The sequence below is a fragment of the Pteronotus mesoamericanus genome, unplaced genomic scaffold (assembly GCF_021234165.1).
Source record: "Pteronotus mesoamericanus isolate MK-2021 breed Mesoamerican mustached bat unplaced genomic scaffold, CSHL_Meso_final scaffold_582, whole genome shotgun sequence".
NCBI lineage: Eukaryota > Metazoa > Chordata > Mammalia > Chiroptera > Mormoopidae > Pteronotus > Pteronotus mesoamericanus.
This window is the reverse complement of record NW_026555323.1, coordinates 1,205,691-1,225,499: the sequence shown is the minus strand read 5'-3', so window position 1 is coordinate 1,225,499 and position 19,809 is coordinate 1,205,691. Positions and strand designations below refer to the sequence as shown.

The 19,809-nt window shown below is 44.4% G+C and overlaps 1 protein-coding gene across 1 annotated transcript in view; it reads left to right on the top strand.

The window, feature by feature from the left end:
- GABRG3 (gamma-aminobutyric acid type A receptor subunit gamma3) overlaps positions 1 to 19,809 on the top strand; it is a 362,833-nt gene that overhangs the window by 269,738 nt on the left and 73,286 nt on the right. The window lies entirely within an intron of this gene.

Sequence of the window (19,809 nt, the reverse complement as noted above, 5' to 3'; positions counted from 1 at the left end):
AATTACACAGCAAGGTTTCTTTGTAATCCCTTTGCTTCCCTAGTAACCTTTGTTTGAATCATAATGCATCTTAATTAACATATCAAAAGACAGTAGCTTAAGCTTTGACACTTGTCGAAACCTTGGACTTGGGAGTCTTATTTTCTAAAGAAACTCACTCCCCTGCTAGACCTCAGGACCCTTAGTGGAAGGAGAGGATTTTCCTTTATATTTAACGTAGAGCTGCATCTGCAATTTGAATGGCTGACTCTGAGTGTTGGATGTGTTTTGTTAAAATGTCTCCAATTTTCTATCTGAAGACTATTAAATGAGGCTTGTCATTTCCTCCTAGTGGTGACAAGCAGGCCCACATCGTCAAGCGAAGACAGAAAAGGTCAGAGCTGAGTCAGAAGTGAAATATCTCCATTTAAGTCACATGCTTTTTGGGAACTCAGGCCAAGAACAGACGCATCTGAATTTGTCTCTGGACAAAGTATAAGCAGAGATACATATTTATATATAATATTCCATGTAGACAACTGTTTCATATTTTCAAAGTTACAAATAAAATGTAAATCTTTTCCCACTTCGTTATCAAAGATGTTTTTGAAGCAAATATCTGTTTCTCAGATGTTTCCCCTCTACTACTAAAGCCAAATATTGAGAGGGATTTATTCTTTTGAATATTGAGAGTTTTAACACTTATCTCTCCTCCTCTTCACAAATGGCAGTTGTTGGAACACGAAAATAAATAGTCATAATTACATTTTTAAAATATTTTAAGTCCTTCTTCCCTAAAATGTGTTACAGAAATAAACAAGTTTATTTTGGGTTTTTCCAGTTTAAGATTTTTAACAAGATACCCCACATTTGTATTTATTTTGCCATTATTTTGCAAAACACTCTCCAATTACTCAGGGATTTTTCAAATTATTTTCTCTATTTTAAAATGCTATCTTAAAGTAACTAAAATGCTACCTTCCATTCCCATTGCTAAATACTATTTGATGCTTTTGCATAGTAACAATTCATTCGTTCCTTTCACTTTTTCCTATTCATTCTCACGTTTGTTTACTTGTTTAAATGGTAATGAAGAAAGTGCCTGAACTTCTTAGAATTCAACCATGTAGGGCAAACAAATCCTAAATTTTACATGAATGCATAACTTCATAACTCCATTATTTCTCTTTAGATAAAAACGTGCAAATATTGTGCTCATCCAAAACAGTGACGCGTGAGTGTTTCAAATTCGAGATGAGCTTATCAGACTCGGAAGAAGCCCGTTGGCTCAAAGAAAACTTTGTAAATGTCGGTAGTATCGCTGCCCTTCTGCTTCTGTCTTTGGTTCGTTCAACGCGCATTCAGAGCAGTGAGCGTTAAAGGGCCTCAGGCTGCCAAGCCAACCACAGGATCGGCAATTCAACACAAGGTGGTCCTTTCGTCTTTCTGGTTAGAGGCAAGACCCTGGAGAAAGCGTAGTCTCCAAGGGAATTTACACACTTCCTTCCCCTCTCCGATTTCCACATCCTCCGAAAAACAGAGACCGGTGAACTTTTGCTGTTGTGACTACACCCGAAGTCCACACCCACCAGATTTACATAGAGCCTTTTTTTCCTTAAACAAATGACTATGGCCCAGACACACGCAATGTATTAACTATTGTTATGCTTCCGGTTGGAAGTTCGCCGAGAAATTCAAATCCTAGATGCATCTGGCTATATCCTTTCAGTAATTTTTTAAAAAATTTTATTGAATTCATTGGGGCGACATGGGTAAATAAAATTATACAGGTTTAAGGTGGACAGTTCTATAATACATCTCCTGTGTATTGTATTGTGCGTTCACCACGCCATATACTGTATCCTTGTAGGTCTAAAAAACTCAAATGTTGTGCTTCCTTCTCAGAAGGTCCACCCTGCCACATCCACGTGACTCGCCCAACAGGAGGCTGTTGAAAAGAAGTCACTTGAAGGGAATCGATGGATGAAAGAGCTGTCAGTCTCTGACACAGTTCGATTGGGGGGAAAGATTAAGAAATGAACAATGTGGAGGCTGGGTGGCTCTTTGATAATTTAGAAAATGCGGTCCACTTGGCCACTGGAACCGATTCATTGAGCCGGATCTGCGCCGGAGGGCAGAGGGCCAACAGGTACCATCTGCAAACTGGGAAGCACTTGTTCAAGAGACACTCGAGAGAGAGACTTCGTCTGTCAGAAACCCTGCGTTGGCACCAGCGGCCACCCCCGCTGTCCTTCTGAGCACACTGTCCCGTTCCCGCGGAGATGCACCCGTTTGTCTTCCGCAAATCTGACCTCTTCTCTCCTCCCCCATTTTGACAGGGATGTCATTGACATGCGACATAGTGTCAGTTCAAGATGTACAGTGTGTTGGTTTGACACACGCGTTGTGAAGCGATGACCGTCTCGTGTTAGCTGACACCTCTGTCACATCACAGGATTCTCATTGTGTTTTTGTAGTGACAACTTCGAAGTATGTGATACAATGTTGTTAAATATGATCCTCGTGCTATAAGTTACATCCCCCAAACTTACCGTGTCACTGACACGTGTTCCCTTTGACCAACATCTCGCCAACTTCCCGATCCCCAGCCCCTGGTCTCCACCAGTCTACCCTCTGCTTCTGTGAGTTTGCTCTTTGAGGCATAGACCTTCATCCATTCTTCTAGAATGTTCTTGTCCATCTTAGTGGGGTTTTTCAAGTTTCAATTAACCTGCCTTATCTTCTGACTCCTAATAGAATCAGACAAATACCTCTGTTGGTATTTTTTAAAGTCGGTTATAAACATCCCATATGTGCCAAGCACTTCCTGTTTTTCAAGGACACATTCATGTTTTACTTTGAGCCACCAGGGGAGTTGAGTTTATTTAACGAGCCTGAAATCTCTGCCTTTTGAATTAGATAGCAACGTGTTTTCAGAGGGGCAACGACATGAACAAAATTCTTGGGTTCTTGCATTGGCTGGGTTGCTCAGTTGGTTGGAGTGTCATCCTGTATACCAAAAAGGTTGCAGGTTCGATTCCTGGTCAGTGTGCATTTGGGAGGCAACCGATCAATGTTCCTCTCTCTCGCTCCCTCCCCTTCTCCCTTCCTCTCTCTCTGAAATCAATAAACATCTCCTCGGGCAAGGATTAAAAACATTCTTTGGTTCCCAGTGTTATAATAAAAGACGGGGACCTAATCCACTGTGCAACATGTCATAGTTGTAGAAGTTGCCCTTCCATTCAGGCTAGAGTAAGAGCATTCTGCAAACTGCCTGCAGGCATGACTGACTTCTTGATCTTTGTCCAAATGATCTGACCAGTCACTGTGCAATCCTGTAGAGCGGCCCAGTTCAGCGTCCATGAACCGCCCCTCCCCCACCTTGGCCTCGCAGGCAGCTGGCAGACCTCTGAGTAATGCCCAGGGAACATTTTGTTCTGGCCGTGCTCGGCCTATGTGAGCCACTGTCGCCCCGAGTGAGGCCCCTCCATTGCTCCAGGAACATCCCGAGTCCATCCCTCGGAAGCAGAGATTTTTCCTGGGATTCGTGGACACCCTCTCCCACAAGTGATCCATGGACAGAACTCAGGAGGATCTTTGAGCTGGAATGGAGAAGAATTTTACCTTTCTTTCCTCTAACATCTAATTGAAACGGACTGCCTCTCCATTTGGCATGTGGGCACAAGCGACAGCAGCTCGTTAGTGGGATTCACGGATGTGCCCACGCCACGTCACACCGATAGGGGGCGCCTCTAAGTGGCCTGTCCCCCCTGGACAGCAACAGTGCCACAGTGTCAGGCTCTCTGCTAGAGACGCAGGTGCATTAGCAGTTGGATTTATTAATAACATCATCAATTCACCAGTAGGATTGGTTTTCCTCATAACCACACTATCTCAGTTTATTCCTTTAAAAACCTTGGCAATCTATTGAGATGGGACACAGTCTCTGAGTCATTTCACGGATGTCGCATATTTTCTGGCTCAAATCAAAATGCTTGGAAGCGTCAGCTCTCTAGATCTAGACTCTGAGGCCTTTCAGCTTCTTCCTGTCAGTTTAGAGCTATGGGGATGCTTGAATATCTCCCCATCTCTTGGCAAGCGACCTTCCGATCTACTTCTGTCTTTGTAAGTAGCGCCAGGTCCATACCTCGCCCTCCTTCCTTGCTCTGCTGGCCACTGAACTGCTGGACCCACAGACAAACTACATTCTTGAAGGCGTTGTGTGACGCCACGCCCCGTAAAGCTAAAGTTGAGACAGCACGCGATATGAAATTCACAAATATTCATTCATTAGTGTGTGCTCATTGGTGACCAATAAATAAACAAAGGATAATTGAGCTTTTTAACTGAGGAAGACAGGCCTGTCTTTTGCGTTGATTGGATTCCTTTCCTCGAAAAAAACTCCTGACATACCCTTGTCTGGCTTAATTCAAACAATTGGCCATGAGCCCAAACCTTGAGAAGGAAGGATTTCACACTGTCAGGGATTAAAAATAAATAGCTAGTAATCCCATTATTACGCCGGCAATTTTACTTCTTAAAAGTGGTGCACGTAAAGGGCGACACTTTAGAAAGAAGAAAAACAGGCACTGGTGGAATTCCAGGCGTTAATTTAAGTGCTTACTATTGAAATACTAATATTAAAACTAATTTTTCTTCTAATCTATTAGCAGTAGCCTCTAACCAAAAATGAATGGGATAATGATGAACTATAGTATTCAGATACATTTCTGTCCCGAAAGACTAAAAAAAAAAATTTTGCTTGGATATCTTAGGAAGCTAAAAAGACATTGATGAATAAAGGCGCCAAGTTCAAGGAAAGGGAAAACCCCAGATAGGAGGATATTTGGGGCTGCTTTTCTGCTGTGGACGTCGCCTGTTTCTGATGATGCGTCTGAAGGACTTAGGAGCAAAGGAGCTAACATGACACCCAGGACTCTAAACACAAAATGAGCCTAAGTCCCCTTAGAGGCCTTCTTGGCAAACACTCTCTATTTGGGGCATCAATCACAAAGAAATACAAGCTAGGAGTAAGGATGGGCTACAAATAGTCTGCCCCTTGCAGAATCGGAAGCCCAGTAGCAAATCCTATCAATCCTGAAATCTTACTCAATGGATACACGATTGCTGTGTTCTTAGCAATTTCCAGAATCGAATATAAATCCTTTCCAAAGTACTCATACCAGGTCTCAGACTATGTTTACGAATTTTCATACTCAACGCCTGGAGTAAATAAAAAGAAATGAACAGGCATAGAAGGAGAAGATATAATAAAGGAGAAATAGGAGGAACGCAGAAAATAGACTCAACGGGGTATTTTAGATAATGTAATTCTCGAGCAGACTGCCCGAAAGATCTCCCAATAATGTGAAAAGCATTGCAATATAAGATACCTAAATTCAACAGCGAGCTGGAAACAAGGAGCATGTAAATTCTAAAAGGAAAAAAATGCTTCGTAACTGAAAGAACTCTGAAGAGATCATTGTAAACTAGATGATAGGTCAGAACGAACCTACCAAAATAAAATGTTGAGAAGCCAAAGGAAGACGGCAAGGAGATACAAAAGCACAAGTTGAGTTAAGTGGCATTGAAAGATCCAAACACGTGTATAATTTCTTCCTAACAAAAGAGGAAGAAAATGAGACCGAGGTAATATTTGAAAAGTGATAAGAGCCAGAAAAATTGTGAAGCTGATGAGAGACAGCAAATCAAAAATTAAAAAACACGCATGAACTCCAGTCAGGATGAATAAGAGAGTGATTTTAAAAATACTTCAAACGCATTCAGGTAATCAGCTGAAAATGAGACGAAACAGAAAAATCTGCCGAACACCTGGAACAAAAACACTCATTTTCTTCCAAAGTGCAATCATTGGATTGAAAGCTAGAGCTCACTTCTCAGCTGAGAAGATGCAATTTAAGAGACAATGAACCCCTCAAAATACTTAAAAAAAAAAAAAAAAAAAAAAAACCAACGTGCCCTGGCCGGGTAGCTCAGTTGGTTTGGTTGTCATCCGGATATGCCAAGGTTGTGGGTTCGATTTCCAGTCAGGGCACACACCTAGGTTGCAGGTTTGATCCCCAGTGGGGACACATATGGGAAGCAACTGATCTCTCTCTCTCTCTCTTGCTCTCGCTCTCTCTACCCCCCTTCCTGATCCTCCTCTCTCTCTAAAATCAGTAATTTTTTTAAAAAAAAATGATAAAACATAAAATAACCAACATTGGGGTCGTGTGTTTCAGGGGTCTTCCTCATTTGGAATATCTTCCTCAAAAACTTGAAGTCCCTCCTGGTGCTTGGAATGGCTAGGGCCAGTAGGCGCACCCCAGCCACGGTCCTGCATGGAATCAGCTGCTGGAGATCTTGACCTTGAGCTTGTCTCATTTTTCCCTCTGATGAGCACAGCGTTGACCATTGGGGTGGACCAGTGGCTTGGCAACCTGAGCCTGGGCCGCACCCACCTGGCCCCTGGCCCTGTTTCTTTCTTTTGGGGTGACTCCAACCCTGTGTCCTATATATAAGGTCAACCAAATAGTCCACGTGATTCTGCAGCTTGTGCCCATGGGGTCGTCCGGGCATCCAGTTCAAGGCCTGGTGCTGGAGGGCAGCCTGGGCAAGCGATGGCTCCTATTCACTGCCGCGTGTTCGGACCACCAGGGCGGCGCTGCTGTGCCGTGTCAGCTGACGCTTGCTCTCCGCGGACTCGGAGAGAGTTCAGAGACCTGGGTGCTGATAGACGTGGGCTGGAGCGCCCTCTGGCGCCTGGCCGCAGAGCTGCAGCCGGTCTGCAACAGCCAAGGGCCGCAGGGACCGCAGCGCGCCTCTCCTGCTCGGCCCCGCGTCGCAGTCGTCCCCCAGTGGCTACCATGCCACACTTGTCCTCTCCAGGGGCTCTCGAGGCCAGTGCTCAGCAAAGGCGACCAACTCTCGCCATCGGTGTCCTGCTTCGACTCTGATTGACAGGCTGTCACTGTGCTGTCGGGTCTGTGTCCTCCTTGCGGAATGAGGGACACTCGTCACTAGTGAAAAAGGCTCGGCTCTTCTTGCTCGGCCCTCCCGCCGTCGGTGCTGAGAGCGGTCTCAGGAGTCAGGGATGCGGTCGGCGCCGAAACAGTTCACGCTCTAGGGATGTAGTGATTTTTGACGTGCGAAGTAGAAGAAATGGCAGGAGCGTGTGTTGTTTGGTGCGTGTGCTGTAAAATTCCAAACAGTATATGAAATACCGCCTGAATGTGAGTTAGCACTTTTCCGGTGTCCTCGGTTGAGACTTGCATTTATGATCATCAGCAATGAAATGAAATGAATAAACTAAATTATAATAAAATAATATAAAATAAAACAATAAAACAAAATAAAATAAACACCCTCTGAGAAGGTCATTAGCAAGTGGGAGGTCCAGGCAGCCCAGTGGATGAAGTCGACTCGCGAGGAGTGATGTAACCGCAACAAATCCATGGCCCTCGGGACCTGCAAGAGGGAAGAAGACAGGGATTCTCTCTCCAAACAGGCTCCAGACGGCCAGGCACTGTGAGTCATCACAGCGTCTCCGTAATTTTCTCCTGGTGGGAAACATAAAATTAGTTAGGAAAGACACATTTGACAATGAATAATTCAGAGACACGTTTGCTGGGCCTGAACAGGAAAATTGGGGCCCCCGAGCACTTCAAAGAGGCTTCGAATGCGGGATTTAAAACAAGTAGAAAAAAAAAGGCTGGAGTTTGGAAATCGCAGTACACTAACGCTGTCCCTGAGATTTGTCAGCGTGTCACGGTGATGTAAGATTAGCAACAGCGGGAAAAGAGTGAGGAGTATGTGGGTCCTCTCTTCTTTGAAAGTTTTCCATAAGCCTAAAATTATTCTGAAGTAAATGTTTATTTAAAAAAGTCATAGGCTGGCAGATCTGGATGGAATTTCTAAACCCGTGGTTTTATAACTAGAGTGGTCATCTCAAACACCCTGGAGGATGATTAAATGCTGATTCTAGAGCCCAGTTGGAGATATTCTAAGAGGTCTGGACTGGGGTCTTGGAGTATGTATTTTAACAAGAGCACCAAGTGAGTTTGATATTCGTGATATGTAGACATAAGAGTATAGATGAGAACATCCCTGTCAAAAAACTCAGTAGCCATCGTGATACCTCATTGTGGTTTTAACTTGCATCTCTCTGCCGATTAGTGACGCTCAGCATCTTCTCATATGCCTATTGGCCATGAGCAGGCGCTCCTTGGAGAAGTGCCTATTCAGGTCCTCTGCTCATGCTTTTAATTGGATTGTTAGTTGGGTTGGTGTGGAGTTTTATAAGTTCTTTATACATTAGGGTAATTTACTCCCTGATCAGATACATCATTGGCAAATATGTTCTCGCATTCCGTGGGCTGTCTTTCCATTTTGTTGCTGATTTCCTTGGCCGTGCAAAAAATTTGTAGCTTGGGGTCATCCCATTTGTTTATTTTTTTTCTTTTGTTTCCCTTGCCCGAAGCCATATATCAGGAAAAATATTGCTCCAAAAAATGTCCAAGATTTTGTTGCCTATGTTTTCTTCTAGGGTTTTTATGGTTTCGAGTCTAACATTTAAGTCTTCAATCCATTTTGAGTTTATTCCTGTGTATGGTGTAACGCGGTAAAAGAGGTGAATGGACTAAGCAAGGAAAAATCTTTATAGGCACAGACAACAGTATGGCAAAGACCAGAGAGAAAGAGAGAGTGGGAGGAGGCAGACGGGGGTCAAAGGGGACAAATGGTGATGGAAGGGGACTTGATTTGGGGTGAACACACAACACAAATGATGTATTGTGGAACTGTACACCTGAGACCTATGTAATTTTAGTAACTAATGCCACCCCAATAAATTCAATAAAAAATCACTCAGACATATTTGGGTCTGGTTCGCTGACTTACGTATCTACAATCTGTCCATGTCTGACCGTGTTGATTGCTGTCGTTATAAAGTAAATGTCAACACTGGGGACACCGCTCCCTCCCACTTCATTGCTTTCCAGAATTGTTTTAGTTATGCAAGCCCCTTTGCCTTTTCGTGTAAATTTTATTTTATTATTTTTTTTAAACTTGGTGTTTTACTCAGCTGATGTCCCAAGCCTTATTTTTCCCAATTCTCTTTTTTATCTTCATTTTGTTCTCTTCCAGCTGCCTTTTAAAGATTTTACTTGTTTATTGTTAGAGAGAGGGGGAGAAAGAGAGAGAAACATCCATGTGAGATTGCCTCTTGCGCGCCCCCTGCTGGGGACCTGGCCCGCGACCCAGGCATGTACCCTGACTGGGAATCGAACCGGCAGCCCTTTGGTTCACAGGCCGGGGCTCGATACACTGAGCCATGCCAGCCAGGCCTTCATGTAAATTTTAGAATAAGCATGTCTATATGTGCTAAAGGGTGATGCTGGGATTTTGATAGGAACTAGGAAGAATTGATGTCTTTACCATATTGAGTCTTCCAATCCAATAATACATCTTCCCGTTCATTTACATCTTCCTTGAGTGCTTTAATTAACGCTTTGGAAATGTCAGCGTGCAGATTCTGTACACGTTTTGTTAGACTAATACATATGTATTTCTTTTTCTTGGAGCAACTCCAGACAGCATTGTTTTAAATTTTGGCTTTCACGTGTTCACTGGTAATAGGAAGAAGTAAGATTGATTTGAATATGTTGACCATATCCTTGAGGAACTCACCTATCAGTTCTAGCACAGTTCTTGTTTTTGTTTCTTGTAGATTCTTTGAGATTTTTGTGCATAGAAAATGGGACGATTTTATTTCTTCTTTTCCAGTCTGCATGATTTTTTATTCCTCTCCTCTTCTTTTTCCTGACTAGTGGTTAGAACTTTCATTCTTGAAATTAGGGAAAGAACATTGAGTCTTTTACCATAAAGTATGGTATCAGATGCAGAGTTCCATAGATGCCCAAGTAGAGGATGTTTTCCGCCTCCCTAATTTGTTAAGAACTTGCATCACAAATGGATGTTAAATTTGGTTTAAACATTTTTTTTGCATTAATTGATATGACCACATGAGTTTTCTTCTTTAGCTTGTTGGCATGGTGGATTGCATCGGTTGATTTTCAAATGATAGACTACTACTAGATGAAACCCACTTCATCGTCATTTTTATCAATCTGCTAATTTTCAAAATTGTGGCAAAATTCACATAAGCAGGTATACCAGCCTTGCCATTTTTAAATGCAGAGTTCACTGTTACATGGTACATTTACATTGTTGAGCAACCAATTTTCACAGCTCTTCATCTTGAGGAACTAAAACTCCATACTCATTAAATAACAAGTCCCCATTCCTCTCCCCCCAATTCTAGTCCATGACAGTAGCCATTCTATGCTCCATCTCTATGAATTTGACTACTTTGGACACCTTATTTTGCTAGTATCATCAGCAGGTACTTGTCTTTTTGTTACTGGCTTATTTCCCTTAGCATAGAGTCTTGAGCATTCACCACATGGACATAGCATGTGCCTGAATTCCCTCCCATTTATGACAAATAATATTCCATTCATGTATATACCACATTTTGCTTTCTATCCATCTGTCAATGGACGCTTGGATTGTATCCACCTTTTGGCTTTTGTGAATAATGCTGCTGTGTATATGGGGACACAGGATTCTCTTAAAGACCCCACTTTCAATTCTTCTGGGTATATACCCACAAGTAGAATTGCTGGATTGCACGCTACTTTGATTTTTAATTTTTTGAGAATTCTCCGTACTGTTTTCTCTAACAGCTGCACCATTGTACATTCCCAGCAGCTGTACACAGTGTTCAATTACTTCACATCCTTGTTATTATTTTTAAATCACTTTTGCATAAACATATTGGCTGTATTTTCTTACACTATTTTTTCTGGTTTTGATATTTACATGATGTTGGCCTCATAAAGTCATCTGGGAACTGTTCCATCTTGGTAGATTTTTTGAAAGATAATTGTGTACATTTGGTATTAGTATTTGGTAAAATCTTACCAAATTAGGGCCAAATGGAGTTTACATTTTCAGAAGCTTTTGGGATTACAGATTTAAGTTCTGTATAGTTACAGTACTATTCAGATTGCCTATTTTGTATTGGTAGATTTCTGACAGTTTCTTTTTCTTCTGTGGATCTGAGTTACTGTCTAGTATTCTTTCTTTTTAATGTAGTCTTTAAAAAAAGATTTTGTTTACTTTTAGAGAGAAGGGAAGGGAGGAAGAGAAACATCAATGTGTGGTTGCCCCATGTGCCTCCTACTGGGGACCTGGCTCCCAACCCAGGCATGTGCCCTGGCTGGGAATCAAACCAGCGGCCCTTTGGTTCTCAAGCCAGCACTTAATCCACTGAGCCACACCAGCCATGGTTGTCCAATATTCTTTAATTTCAACCTTTATTTCCTGTAGGGCACATTTGCCAGTGACTTGCTCTCTCAGTTTTAGTTTCTCAGGAGATGTCTTAACTTCTCGTTTTTTTTCCAAGGCTATTTTTGCTGGATATAGAAGTCTTGGTTGGCAGTCTTTTTCCTTCAGTATTATGAACATCATCTCATGTCATTCTCGCCACCATGATTTCTCATGAGAAGTCAGCTGTTAGTTGTATTTCAGATCCCTTGTACATGAGGAATTGCTTTTTTTCCTGCTTCCAAGATTGTCTCTTGTGCTTTGGCTTCACTATTTTAACAATAATGTGCATAGTAATGAATCTCTTTGAGTTTATGACATTCATTTATCTTCCTTCAACTTTATGGAGCTTCTTGGATGTGCCAGTTAAGACTTTTCATCAAATTACGGAAGTTTTTGGCCACTATTTCTTTGTATAATCTTACTGCCCCTTTTTAAAATCTCTTCTACTTAGAGAATTATGATTATTTATATGTTAGTCTGCTTAATGGTATCTCACAGAATTATGATTATTCATATATTAGTCTGCTTAATGGTATCTCATACGTGTCAAAGGCTCTGTTCATTTTTCTTCATTTTTTTTTTCTTTCTCTTCTTCAGATTAGATAATCTCAGTAGATCACTCATCAAGTTCACTGGTTCTTTTTTCTGCAAGCTTGAATCTTTTCTAATGTCCATGTAGAGATACTTCATAGACTATTGTACCTTTCAGATCCAGAATTTGTATTGGGTTCTTTCTCTCTCTTTCTTTTCTTGGAAAAAAGTATCTTTATTGATACTCTCTATTCTCTGAGGCATCTTTGTTGTACTTTAATTGTTTAGGCATGATTTTCTTCAGCTTTTGAATGTATTTATAACCGCCAGTTAAATCTTTTTCTAGTAAGATCAGTGTCTAGACTCCATCAAAGAGAGTTTCTACTGACTTTTATTTTCCTGTGTATAGACCTTACTTTCCTATTTCTTTACCTTTCTTGTGTGTTTGTAATTTAATGTGGCAACTCTGGAGAATAAACACCCCCTTCAGAGTTTGTCGTGGCTTCTGCTACTATTTGCTTATTTAATGAATTTCCTAGAGCAAATCTTTTAACATTTCTTACTGGGCAGGTCTCGCTGGCATTGTCTTCCCTAATTTTTTGTTTGTCTGAAAATCTTTATTTCTCCTTCATTTTTTTCCTGTCATACAATTTTAACTAAACAGTTTTTAAATTGTGAGGTCATTGTAGATTCACACGCCCTTGTGAGGAATCATGTGAAGAGTGTCCCTGTCCCCTTTACTCATTTCCCCCGCAGTGACATCTGACAGGAGAGGTCTGCACTGCCACACGTGGATGTTGGCCGGGGTCCAGTAAAGACAGAGACCGTTTCCACCCTCCTGAGAGCCTTCATTCTGCCCTTGCACAGTGCCTTACTTCCCTCCTGTCCTTAACTGCCTACAACTCTTCACTTGTTCTCCATTTCTGTAATTCTGTCATTTCCAGGTTATATAAATGGTCCTACACAGTACGTACGCTTTTCAGACTGGTTTCTTGTTCAGTCGGCACAACTCTCTGAGACTTATCCAGGTTGTTGCATGACTGTGATCTTCGTCAATAAGCATGTTAATAGTGTATTGTCCATTCACATAACAGAAATCGGTGGGCTGAGACCAGGTGTTAGAGGGGGTTGGGAAAATGGAGAGGGGAAATTGGGTGTTATTGAACCTCTCATGCACTTGGACGTGGAACTGAAAGGAGTATGGGTTTGGGCTGTGGGTTGAGCAGCAAATAAGGCTTCTCTTAAAGAAGTAATAATTAGCCCCGGCTGGTGTGACTCAGTGGATTGGGTGCTGGCCTGTAAACCAAAGGGTCACCAGTTCGATTCCCAGTCAGGGCACATGCCTGGGTTGTGGGCCAGGCCCCCAGTAGGGGGCACGTGAGAGGCAACCACACATTGATGTTTTTCCTCCTCTCTTTCCCCTCCCTTCCTCTCTAAAAATAAATAAATAATTTTTTTTAAAAAAAGGTAATAATTAAACCTTTCTTTTTTTCAGTATTTATTACTTTAAATTCAATCTTGCATGTCCAGTTACAAATGATATATTTGCATTTTGAAAAAAAGCCTCACAGTAGAATAATCATTCTTTGTTCCCTGCTTATTGCAAGTCACTGTGAGAATGAATATAATTAATTGCAAAGTTATTTTTAATGTTTTATTTAAATTTGTTTTGTATTATTCCTTGCACGTCAAAGCAGCTAAACAGAGTGGAAAGATGCATAAATCCCTTGGGAGGAAGCAGCAAATGAGGCAATAAATAGACTGTAAATCATAATTCATCCATTTTAGCAATATTTAGCAGATGCTAACACTTACAGGAAATTTGTGTTTACAATAATTCCTGCTTAAAGTATGGTCAGTACAACAATTACAGGTCTGCTATATCATTTTATGCTAATCCTTCACACCTCCAAGTTGTTTCTAATTAAAGCAAAAATATATAGGGGGAAACCATTACCTAACTTAATAAGGTCAGGTGGGAGACAGCCCACTTTACTGCAATTTAGAGATATTATAGAGGGATTTAAAATTAATATGAGAAATGGGTAGTTATGAGAAAATTGTATTTTTTCCAAAAAGCAATTAATGTATGTGCGAACATTAGAAATGAGCTCCCACTTATGCTTAATGAAACACAATGAAATCCTTATCTTCAAGTTGCGGTTAGGGCTGAAATCACATTTCAGCAGAGAATTTAAGTGCATGTTTAACTTTTACATTTAATGGGGTCCTTATCTTTAAAAATACATTGAGATCGGTGTATCAGTTGTGGTCGATTTTAAGACGAGAATCACTGAGGGACCGAGAATGTGTGTCCCAGCTGCAGAAGCTTGCTGACAGAATAAAATTATTTCTTCATCCAATGCTATAATTTTGCATTTATGCCTAAATAAAGATGTCCTGTTTTCATCTTTCCCACAACTATTTTTTGCCGGTGGAAAGAATGAGATGCCGTTTTGTTTTTTTTTCCTCATTCCTATTTTTCTTCTGAATATTTTCAGTTAATTAATGTTCATGTTTAGAAGGACCAATTTGAATAAAGCCTCCGCCAGGCATCTTGTAGGGGTCTGAATAATTCTAGGAAATTAAATTTACATGGATAAAATATGCCAGGTGGATTCCCTTAGAAATATTATTGCTCAGAATCTTTCTTATTAATAATTGTAAGGGAACAGTGGTTATTTCAGTGCTTCATGGAATTCAGTAACTCAAAGGCTGTGTAGTCTATACCAAGCCAAAAAATATTTTTTAATCCTCACTCAAGGATATGTTCATTGATTTAGAGAGAGATGGGGGGAGAGGGAGAGAGAGAGAAGGAGGGAGGGAAACATCGATCAGTTGCCTCCTGTACACACTCCGACCAGGAATCGAACCCTCAACCTTTTAGTGTATGGGCACAACGCTCCAACCCACTGGGCAACCCAGCCAGGGCCTGAGCCAAATTTTTATCTTCAAGCAGCTTAAAGTTTATGGACTCAGTATGTATAATATTTTTTAAAAAGCAAATGACCTACAGGCTTCATTTCCACCTCCTCTCTTCCCTTGGGACAACGGCATGTGATCCTTCTGGTTCCTGAGTTTTCCTAAGCCCTCAACTCCCCTCCGTTGGGGCCTCCCCCTGTCACCTAATCCTCTCTCCCACGTCGGTGCCCTCCAGCCACGCTTCAGGCTACTGAGAAACGGGTGTCTGAGCAGCCTGGAAGGTTCCATCTCTTTCTGGGCCAGGAGGAGGCCAAGACTCCATTCTTGTGATCTTCTGAGGGAGAGGGTCCTGCCATTTCTTTAAATAAAACAAACAATTCGAAGGAAATCTAGGCAGTAGAGAAGAATCGTCACTAAGGAAGTCAAGTATGTGTGTTTATTTCCTCCAGCGAGCGGACACCCGCAGTGTGTGGACTCGCTCTCTGTGACGTCGCTGGGCCCGTGGCTGCGGCCCAGCTGCCGACCCCGCCGGGACAGCGCTGCGGTGAGCGGTCACGTCCGGCATCAGAGACTGAGCGGCCGCTGTCACGGGGCCTCGGACATCCTCCAACTCAGATTCCTTTGCTTTCAAATCATTTTCCCGACTTGTGTTTGGAGGCGCTCGAGTGTCCCTCTCCAAGGACCTTTGCTCTCCTTGTTCTTTGGAAAGAGGTGCCCAAGTCTTAAAAATACCCGCGATCCCCTGCCAGGAATTGACCCATGTCATAAGAGGTCCGAGTTCAAGCTGCTCACTACAGAAAAATATTTTCTGGAATATTTTGAGAAATGACTTCACTGTTCTGTAAATGCGGTCGTTTAACAAAACAATGGCCCAGCCATTGAATTCTCTGCATGGGCGTTCTGGCCAGGAGGCGACGCGACTTTCCCAGAGGGCTCTTGGAAACACCCGCAGTGTCACTCTAGCGGGCAGAGGCCAGGGATGCTGCCAAACATCCTGAAACCGAGATTTCTGGACCCATCAGAAAACTCCTTAGCTGATACTCTCTTCCTTGAGGAGACACTAGCCACCATATCTTTTTTCTTTTTTTTAACCTCACCCAAAGACTTTTTTTTAAAAATTGCTTTCAGAGAGACAGGAAATGAGAGAGGAAGGGAGAGAGAGAAATATTGATGGGTCACCTCCCGTAGCTCCCCGACCAGGGATCGAACTCACGACCTTTCAGTTACCTGGTGATGCACCAACCCACTGAGCTGCCCGGCCAGGGCCATGTTTTCAGTGATGAGCAGTTGGTTGATGGCTCCCACATCCACCGCCTCTGCTGCTACTCCGCCCTGCAGGGGCAGAGCTTGGCCCGCATGGAGCATTCTGGAAGCGGGTACGGTTTTTGTCTCTGAACATCAAGGCCCAGCCCTGAACTCCACAGGCTTGGGGACCTTCAGGGTTCCTCCCCTCTGTCTTGTTGTCACTTGCTCACATTCCCTTTATACCAGAAGCATCAGCCTGGTTCCGGAGGCCGCCGTTCCTTCCTTCCTCCTTTCGAGCCTGTGCCTTCCGTGGGCACTTGTTTTCGCTGTGGCGACTGCCACCGTCTCCGATGTCTCCTCACCAACCTCAGTCACGTCCCTGTGTTTTCTTCTTCTTCTCCTCCGTGTCCTATGACTGGACGGAGGCCCCTCTATTGTGGGCCCGCTGGTGCTGCTTGTCACTGCCGCGGCGTGGCTGGTGGGCGCGGGTGGAAGCCTGTGTCCCCATTCTCCCGGTGTCCGCGCGTTCCTGGGCTGGTTCCTCGCTCCCGAGGCCTCAGCTGCGGCCTGGGACTGCGGTGGCCCCGTTTCCTGGGAGGCTTTCCGAGGATGAGGCGGTGAGGTGAGCAAGAAAAGCGCTCACAGGCCGAGGCCCAGCCTGTCCCCCCTCGTCCCTTACTTAGCACCTGCGGCTGCTGCCTTGACCTCGAGGCCGTTTTGCTCTGCAGAACCAGCATTCTTAGCTTTTCCTCAGTGAATGGATTTCAAGTCCCAGCCCCTGTCCCTTTTATCTGGTATGTTCTGCAGCGATGACGCTGATGCTCCTGGAAAGACGCAGCAGTGTCACTAGCCAGAGGTGACACTCTGAAAGGGAAAGGTGTCCAAGAGCTGGAGTAACACCAGTGACAGGCGTTCCTGGGAGAGGCTTTGCCACCTCACGCCACTCGAGCCCGAGCACCGTCCCTGCCCCCAGATGCGACATCACCCTTCCCCGTGGCACCGTCCCTCACCTTCTGGCAGGGCCTTTGACCCGCCACGACTGCCATCGCCGGTCCCAGGGCCACAGAGGGCAGCAGCGACGTGGACTTTGACCCTCGGCCAACGTGGGTTCCAGTCCTTCCTCCGCGCCTTTTGCTCGGAACCTCCTTCCTGGAATGCAAAACGGGATAGTGCCGAGCTTGCCTCGCAGAGCGACGGCAGAGCCGGGGGCCCTCCTGGCGCCTGGGTGGCAGCGCTCTCGATCCTCCTGAGGCCAGATGCGCAGGGACGCTGGCTTGGCACCGCGGGCAAGGTCTCGGGGCCAGGGCGCCAGGCTCAGCGCTGGAGAAAGCGCGAAGTACTTCTAGCCCGCGGGCGTGGGGATGGTCGCAGCTGAGAGCTCAGTCGTGGGCAAAGGTGACTTTCTTTGCTACGGAGCGTCGCAGGCTCAGCACACGCGGAGGAGGTGAGGCAGCCGCCCTCCGCCCGGCAAAGGGACGCGCACGGTGCAGGCCGGGAGCTCGGGGCCGCTGAGCCCACCGCCGGCCACGCTGGCGGAGCTGAAGAGGGGCCGTGGCTGCTGGTCGCTCTGACGTAGTGCTGGGGAAATGACAATGAAAGGCGCATCCCCAAGAGGTGTCCGGGAGGATAGCGCGTGGCCTCAGGCGGCAAGCCCGGCCCGGGGCTCTTCCCAGGCAGGCGCTGTGCCCCGATCGCCCGCCCGCCTGCCCGCAGCCACAGAGCGGCGCTACCTGGAAGCAGGGGGCGGCCGCAGAGACGCGCTCACAGCCGGACATCGGGGTGCGGGGAATACAGCCAGCTCCTGGCTGCGGGCCCCTGTGCGCCTTTAAGCCTCGCCTCAGAGGGGACCCCAAAGGATCCTGGCCCCGCGTAAGCTTTTAGAGGAAGAGGACAGGAAGGACCCAGGCATGTGCCCTGATCGGGAATCGAACCGGCCAACCCACTGAGCCACACCGGGCTGATATTTTTCTTTAAAAAAAGAATCTTGAAGAGAATCCGTTTTCCAGTTAACTTTAACACTGGGGTGTTACCATTCAAGGTGTGCAGCGAAGGCTGCCAGAGCTATCAAGTGCCGTTTGCTCGCCTTGGAAACTTCCATTTTCAGAGGAGAAATAAGAGGACGCGCTTCCAGGGCAGCGCTTCTGCCCACGGCGGACACCTTCCCTCAACGCCCTTTTCTGGTAGAATGTTCCTTCTCTCAAATCCTTCCTCCGCTCTCTCCTTCCAGTTACGTTACACAGCCGAAGTGACAAGGTGGGGGTTTTTAAATTAAAAAGAGAAATCCCACTTAAAATGGAAGACAAGAAAAAGAAGAAAATGTGTTATTAAAAATAGTGTCCAACTGCCCTGACTGGGTGGCCCAGTTGGTTGGAGTGTTGGCCCGTGCACCAAAAGGTTGTGGGTTCGATTCCAGGTCAGGGAACATACCTAGGTTGCAGGTTCGACCGCTGCTCAGGGCACATATGGGAGCCAACCAATTGATGTTTCTCTTTCACATCAATGTCTCTTTCTCTCTCTTAAAATCAATAAACATATTCTTGGGTGAAGATTTAAAAAAAAAAAGTAGTGTCAAATAAATTCATAAAAAAAAACAATTACGTGCAATGAGTGAATTGCTGAGGGTCTAATTGTTGATCTTTGACCCCCTTATGCTCTTTGCTCTTTCATACATGGGGCCTCCTTTTGATCCATTTTAATTGCTTTTTAAAATGCTCATGATGGAACAGCAAAGGAAAGTCTGCATCTCAGCCCTCTCCTGAGCCCCTCACAAAGGGCAGACCCATCTACGATGGCTGCCCTCTCATGGGACTGGGTCCCCCAGGACAAGTGGGGGGCGGATGACCATCAGCACGAAGCAGATTGTCTCCATTCTCAGGGTCCGTGCAGAAGAAGATGCACACATTGGATCAGCTTTGAGGGCTGAGCAGTAACTCCCAAAGAATTAAAAACAAGTAGTTACTGTTTCTAACCACCTAATGGTCCCCATCCCATTCTGCCTCCTTCATTCAAAACATTCTGGAAGAAAAAGCTTGTGTCAAGTGTGGTCCCATACAGGCAGTAACCTAAAAATAAAAGGCTTTTCAAAGTGAGGGGCAACTGCATTTATTTGAGATCAAAGAACAAGCTATTTGCCTTGGCTGGAGTGGCTCAGTGGATTGTCAGCCTGCAAACCAGGGAGTCGCCGGTTCAATTCCCAGTCAGGGAATGTCTGGGTTGAGGGGCAGGTCCCCAGTAGGAAGTGTGTGAGAGGCAACTACACATTGATGTTTCTCTCCCTCTCTTTTTCCTTCTCTTCTCCTCTGTAAAGATAAATAAATAAAATCTTTAAAAATTATCTTTTTTTAAAAAAGAATAGGTATTCAGGATGCTCTGATTCAGACAGAAGCTCCAATAGTGTCCTGATTAGGAGACTATTTAGGTGATGGATATAGTTGAGAAGGGAACGGGAACAATGATATCCATAGCAGGAAGGCATTTCTACAGTGCAGAAAACATAGCATAGTGACTCAATTTTAAACAGTGTTTAAACAGTGTTTTCAATATTAAGTCCACCAGTGATCAGCCTGGTAGTCATAGTATCTGCTTTCTTGTTATCTTTGCAAACAGCTCTTTGGGACAGAAGGTTGACGTAGGCCCAGTCCAAAGGTCGTTGTGCCCTTTTACCATCCAGAGGGTGGAGGCATAAGACATGCCAGGCAGCTCCTCTTGGAGGGCAGCTCTGGCTCCAGTTTAAAGTGGTTC